Source organism: Rhinolophus ferrumequinum, chromosome 14, assembly GCF_004115265.2.
Source record: "Rhinolophus ferrumequinum isolate MPI-CBG mRhiFer1 chromosome 14, mRhiFer1_v1.p, whole genome shotgun sequence".
Classification (NCBI taxonomy): domain Eukaryota; kingdom Metazoa; phylum Chordata; class Mammalia; order Chiroptera; family Rhinolophidae; genus Rhinolophus; species Rhinolophus ferrumequinum.
This window is the reverse complement of record NC_046297.1, coordinates 60,760,915-60,766,914: the sequence shown is the minus strand read 5'-3', so window position 1 is coordinate 60,766,914 and position 6,000 is coordinate 60,760,915. Positions and strand designations below refer to the sequence as shown.

At 46.8% G+C, this 6,000-nt stretch overlaps 1 pseudogene; it reads left to right on the top strand.

Moving 5' to 3' along the window:
• Positions 1 to 3,095: 3,095 nt before the first annotated feature.
• On the top strand, positions 3,096 to 3,746 carry LOC117034020 (small nuclear ribonucleoprotein-associated protein N-like; annotated as a pseudogene).
• Positions 3,747 to 6,000: the final 2,254 nt, after the last annotated feature.

The window sequence follows — 6,000 nt, the reverse complement described above, 5'->3', positions numbered from 1 at the left end:
TAATCCCATTACATTAACAATCTTGTATTATCCTGTACCATTAAATATGTGATAAAACTTTCATACAGTAGCTGGTGGGAATGTAAATTGGTACAAACCCTTAGAAAAGCAATTTGGCAATATATTTTGAGACCCACAAAAATATCCATGCCCTTTGACCTATCAACCCCATTCCTAGGAATTTACTCTAAGGAAATTATACTATAAAAGAAGCAAAGGGCTTATGTATAGATGTTTATTTTCAATTTATTTATGGAACTGCTGTGTGGACATAATCAAAACACACTTTACTGTTCTTTTCCCACCATCCTTTTAAAATGTATTCATTATGGTGGGATGGGGGTGGGGGGCAGTAGGAAGAAGAAAGGAGCTTGTCCTTGACTCTAGAGACAACTATTGCAGTCCCCTGCCTGCTCGGGTCATTTTCAGATAATGACAATCAAGTCACAAACATGGTCTTGATAGAGTAATTGAATGTGTCAGTTTATTATATTAATTAACAATTCCGTTTTCATCCCACAGATTTCTGCCCCTTCTCAGCTAGAGCCAGCACCTCGGTGAGAGGTGAGTAGAAAGGGAGGAAAAAGGGGACTTCGATGCAGTCAGTTTCCTCTCTCTTCCACTACGCCTTCACATTTCCTCCCCCACTCACTGGCTGCCCTTTTGGATTCCATGTCAAAACAGACGGAAGGTGGAGACATAGGTGGTTCTGTCTGGAAATACTGTAACGGGCTTGAGACTGCTACTGTTGGAAGCTGACTTCATGCTCACTGGGCTTTGCCGACGTATAAAATTGCCTCTTGCTTGTGGCACTTTTCATGGACTCTTTGGAGATCCCCATCTTGGGGGACCTCTCCAGTTTTAATTCTCAGGACAAGGGAGACGTATTTCATCCCAGCAGCCCCTACCACTCTGCCCCTCTTCCCTGGCAGTCCTCTCCACTCAGACTTCCTGGAGTTCCCCTCACCCTCCCAGAGGATCCCCTCAGGGCAGGACTTACATGACTCCCACTGGGAAGGGATACACAAACTAAGGCCGGGTATACAATTGAATACTACTGAGATATAAAAAAGAATGAACTGTTGACACATGCAACCACCTGGGACTCAAGGATGTTCCACTGAATGAAAAGAGCCAATCTCCAAAGGTTACACGCTGCATAATTCCATTATGGAATATTCTTGGAATGAAAAAATGACAGTGAAGGAGAACAGATCAGTGGTTGCCAGGGGGTAGGGTTGGCTGGAGGGTCTGACTGCAAAGCTGTAGATGGAGGGAGGTGGGTTCTTTGTAGTAATGGAGCAGTGATGTATCCTGACTGTGGTGGTGATTACACAAACCCACAAATCTATTTTATGTGATAAAATTTCATGGTGATACACACACACACACACACACGGGTACATATAAAAATTCATGAAAACCAAGTAAAGTCTGTAGTTTAATTCATAGTATTATACCAATGTCAATGTCAATTCACTAGTTTTGAAAACGTGCTATGGTTTTAAGATGTTATTAGGGAAAGCTGGGTAAACGGCTCATGGGAACTCTGTTTTATTTTTACAACTTCTTGTGAGTCTTAAATAATTTTTTTCTAAGATTCTTTCTTAAGTGTCTCTCACGCAGTTCTTTCTCAGGGAGCCCACATTCTCAACATTTGCCCCAACAAACCCGGGGAGGGCAGAACTAAATCCCACTGTGTCCTGCTGGCACAGGCCACTCTAGCCAGTTCTTTGCCACCAACTGTAGAAACTAGTTTTCAAGTTCGATATGTGGTCCTAAGGTAGCCCTGTTCATACACCTTCAGAGAAGGAGGTAGCACCCCAGCCTTTCCCCTGAGAAGTGAGGGAGGAGTCACACATGCAATGCCCTCTCCAGGGGCATCGCTCTGCCCTCCCCGTCCTCCCCATTTGTGTATTCAGTATGGCTGCCAGAGTCCAAGACTTCACAACAGGTTCGAGACTCCCTGGTGTAGTTGATGCTGTGGTCTCTGCCCACATCTCCCCTGAGGATGGAGACCCTCACTCCCACTCTGAGTCTCTCTGAAAAGTGCTCTAAGGTGAAGAGAGAACTACCTCCCCTAAGGTCACATCCCTACCCCCGGAGCAATCTGCTTCCATGACTGGTCCATATAGAGGTATAAAACCCTGGCCTCCTTGCCTCAATAAGGGACAAGTCTGCAGGACCATCTCAGCTCCGGACCTAGAGGAGGGTCGGCAGGGGCCTTTGTGGTGACTGCATCAAAGTTCAACTATTCCCTCTGCCCAGTCCCACTTCCTTTATTCTTCCACAGCTGTTGATCCCCAAACACTCCCCAAAACCTCCTGTACACAAATCTCCATCACAGACTCTTTTCCTGGGAACCTGACCCACTGTGACACTTGGTGAATTCTATATATGATGGTCAGTCTCGCTCTCACTTTGGAATCTGGTATCTATTGAATTGGTTCCTGAGTCAAAATTGAGGGGGAAAAAGTTCCCCTTAGCACCACGTTATATTTATAATAGGAACCAAAGAGAAATGTATTAATAAATCATGGCAAATCAGCTTCATGGAGTAGTAAATAGCCAGGAAAAATTACGAACATTTTGCAGCAAAATACTCCAGAAAAATGACGAGGATCAAACACAAACATGTTGGCCCCGCAGCTGGAGACGCCTGATGTTTTGTTCTGAGGAACGGCCAGCAGCACGATGCAGCAGGCCAGGGACCGAAGCGCTTCCACTTGAGACAGACTATAGAACAGCACCTGCCAGAGGTGGAAGACCAAGTCAAACATGAGAGGACAGCCAAGGGCATCAGCTCTCCCTGAGGCAATCTCAGCAGCAGCAGCAGCAGGCACCTGTGGGCGATTTCCAGGCAGAACTGAGGCAGGTGTTCTTAGCCAAGACACCCCAAAGGTGGGTAGAGCAGTCTTGGAACATTCCACATAGCCGATTCCAAGTGAAAAATCAGGTTCCCACCTGCTGATTGAAGCTTCTGCCCCAGGTTGCACTCTCTGTAGCAGAACCTGCATCGTACCTTTATCGGTAGCCTTCCCTGAGGTCCTAGGGTTCCCAAATGTCACTGGAGATATTGGCTTTGTGACCATCCCATGACTGTGGGAAAGAGCAGCAAGATGCTGCAGCACTTTCACTACAGAATGAGGTGGATCCTGGCCGAGTCTTCACTGGCGCCTTGAAGGCTTTCGACAAGCCTGTGAACTTGATCCTGTGTGACTGTGATGAATTCAGGAAGATGGAGCCAGAGAATGCGAAGCAGCCAGAGCAAGTTGTGCGTCTGGTGTTACTGCTCGGGGAGAACTTGGTCTCCATGACTGTGGAGGGGCCATCCCCCAAAGATACTGGCATTGCTCTCATACGATTTGCTGGAGCTGCAGGAGGCCCTGGGGTTGGCCTGGCTGCTGGCAGAGGGGCACCAGCTGGTGTTCCAATTCCCCAGGCTCCTGCTGGGTTAGCAGGCCCTGTCCAAGGGGTTGGGGGACCATCCCAACAAGTCAGGAGACTCCCCCTACACCTGTGTGCCAAGCACCCCCACCTCCAGGCATTACGGCTCCTCCACCTGGTATGAGACCACCCATGGGCCCACCAAGTGGGCTTCCCCCTGCTCGAGAAACACCAATAGCCATGTCCACGTCAGCAATGAGACCCCCTCCACCAGGAATTAGAGGTCCACCTCCCGCAGGAATGCATCCAGCAGGACCCTAGGACATTACTGATCCTTAATCACTTTTACCTGCAGTGCATCTTGTGAAACTGCAGTGTTTGTGAGCTGTGGTCTCCTCTTTGCTGCCTTCAGAATTGCTATCATAATACATGCATAGAGTAATTTAAAAAACACAAAATTGATTCAGGACTGAAAAAAGGCAATAAAAGACATCTTGGGTGTATTTGGAGAAATATGAATATAGACTACGTATTAGATAATATGGTTGCATCAATGTTGAATTTCTTGGACATGATAATGAAACTGGGATTAGACAGAAAAATGTTCTTAAGAAATTCTGAAGTATGTATAGGTCATGTCTGCAACCTACTTTCAAATGGCTCTGCAAATAATTATGAGAGAGAGAATGAGAGAGAAGAAGGGAAAGAGGGAGGGAGAGAGAGCGTGCTCTTCCTTGCAGAAAGCCGTACTCCCTCCCTGCAGCGACCTCACTCCCGTTCCTTTGTGGAATGCTCCCCCTTGTGAAACAAGAGAGCAGAAAGCCATCAGCAGAACGCATTATAAAAGTCCCCTGTACCGCGGGAATGCAAGACCCCAAGACTTTTAAAGAAGCCCGTCAAAGTGTGCCATGTTTTAATGGATTCTTTCCCAGCCCCCCAGCCAACAGTGTACTTCCTGTCCCCTGTGGGCTCTCCATGATGTCAAAATCTGAGTTCCGGATGGCACGGATGGCCAAGGGGCGGGGAGGAGAGTAGCTACAGCCTTGCCTCTGAAGGGCATGGGCTCCAGAGTCAAACAGCTCAAGGGCTGAATCCCACTTTGTCCAGTTACTACCTAGCTGGGTGACCTCTTTGAGCCTCAGCTTGCTCTTGTGTGAAGCAGTAGCACCTGTATCACAGCGTATACTGGACGGATTAAGTGAGATCGTGCAGACCAAGACATAGCATAGGGGTCGGCCCATGGTCTAATTAGAGTTCAGTAAGTGTTAATCAATTATTAAGATCTATTCACCTCTTCTTGCGGAGGCTTCTAAGAAAGTTCCTTAGAAGTCCTACTGTCTTGCAGAGCACGATTCGAAAATTATTGTCACAGAGTATCTGATTTGCAGTTTACTCTTTGGTGAGAATCCAGCTAATTTTGCCTACAAAGCTAAGATTACTAATCACATATTAAAAACAAAAAGTAAGAAAAAAAACATTCCCTTTCGGGGATACATGCACTGAGATTTCAGGACATTTCACTAGGTATATCTTTCCTCATGAATGATTTCCAGGAAAATGGACTGAGTTCTCCACCAATTTTTCTGCTCCCCATTGTGCCTCTTCTAGGTCTTCTGCTTTTGACACTCTAATCATAGTCTCCTCCAAGGCAAGTCACTCTCTCACCCCATGTCGAGAGGCCCAAAGCAGACCTCGCGACAGATCCTGGGATACTGTGTGTGCGTGCATGGGGATGGGGGGAATTGACAACATCTGCTATACCTTCTGTTTGGCGGACATGTGAGACTATGAAAGCCCAGAGCAGAGAAACTGGCAGAGCATTAAATGCACCTGACCTGACTGTACGAGGATGAAGCTCCTCCTCAACCCATCCCTGGACCACAGAGCATGCGAAACATGTGATTCTCTTTGCTTCCCTTTCAACCTTCAACTTCTATGAACTCTAACAAACCCTCAAAACAAAACCTGCCAGATCCATTTTCCCTCAGATCCATTTCCACAGCGGCCTCCCCAGGCCTGACCGCCATCCGTTTACATGCACGTCTCTGCCCTCTAGTACCCCCCTGTCCCTTCTGCCAACCCCAATCTGCCAACCACAGTTAATGGACATTCTGCAAAACACTAGTTCTCCCACATCCCTCCCTTGCTTAAGAGCTTCCCACCATAGCCTCCTTTTTCCTATGAGATTAAGCTCTAAATCTCCTCCGGTGGTTCAAAGCTCTCCAGGAGTAAAAGTACCCCATATACAAAAGACAGGCCACCCCATTACTTCTCTAGGCTCTCACTTTTATATTCCACCCTGTCCCTCAATCCTGAGACCAGCATGAGAAGTAATGCCCAGATTTTGCCTTTGGACGTATTCCAGTGTGTATGGATCTTCATTCTATGAGGTAGTAATTCTGGAGTCAGACCCAGGTTCAAATGTATTAACTGTGCCCCTTTGGGCAGGTTGCCCGTGGGTGAAATTTTCCTCACCTGAAAAATAGGGATAACAATAATCCCTACTTCACAGGGCTGGTGTGAGGATTAATGATTTTATACACAAGTAGCTTTGAGCAGTGCCTGGTATAAAAATGAATGCCCAGTAAATGTGAGCTATCATTATGGTTTCCC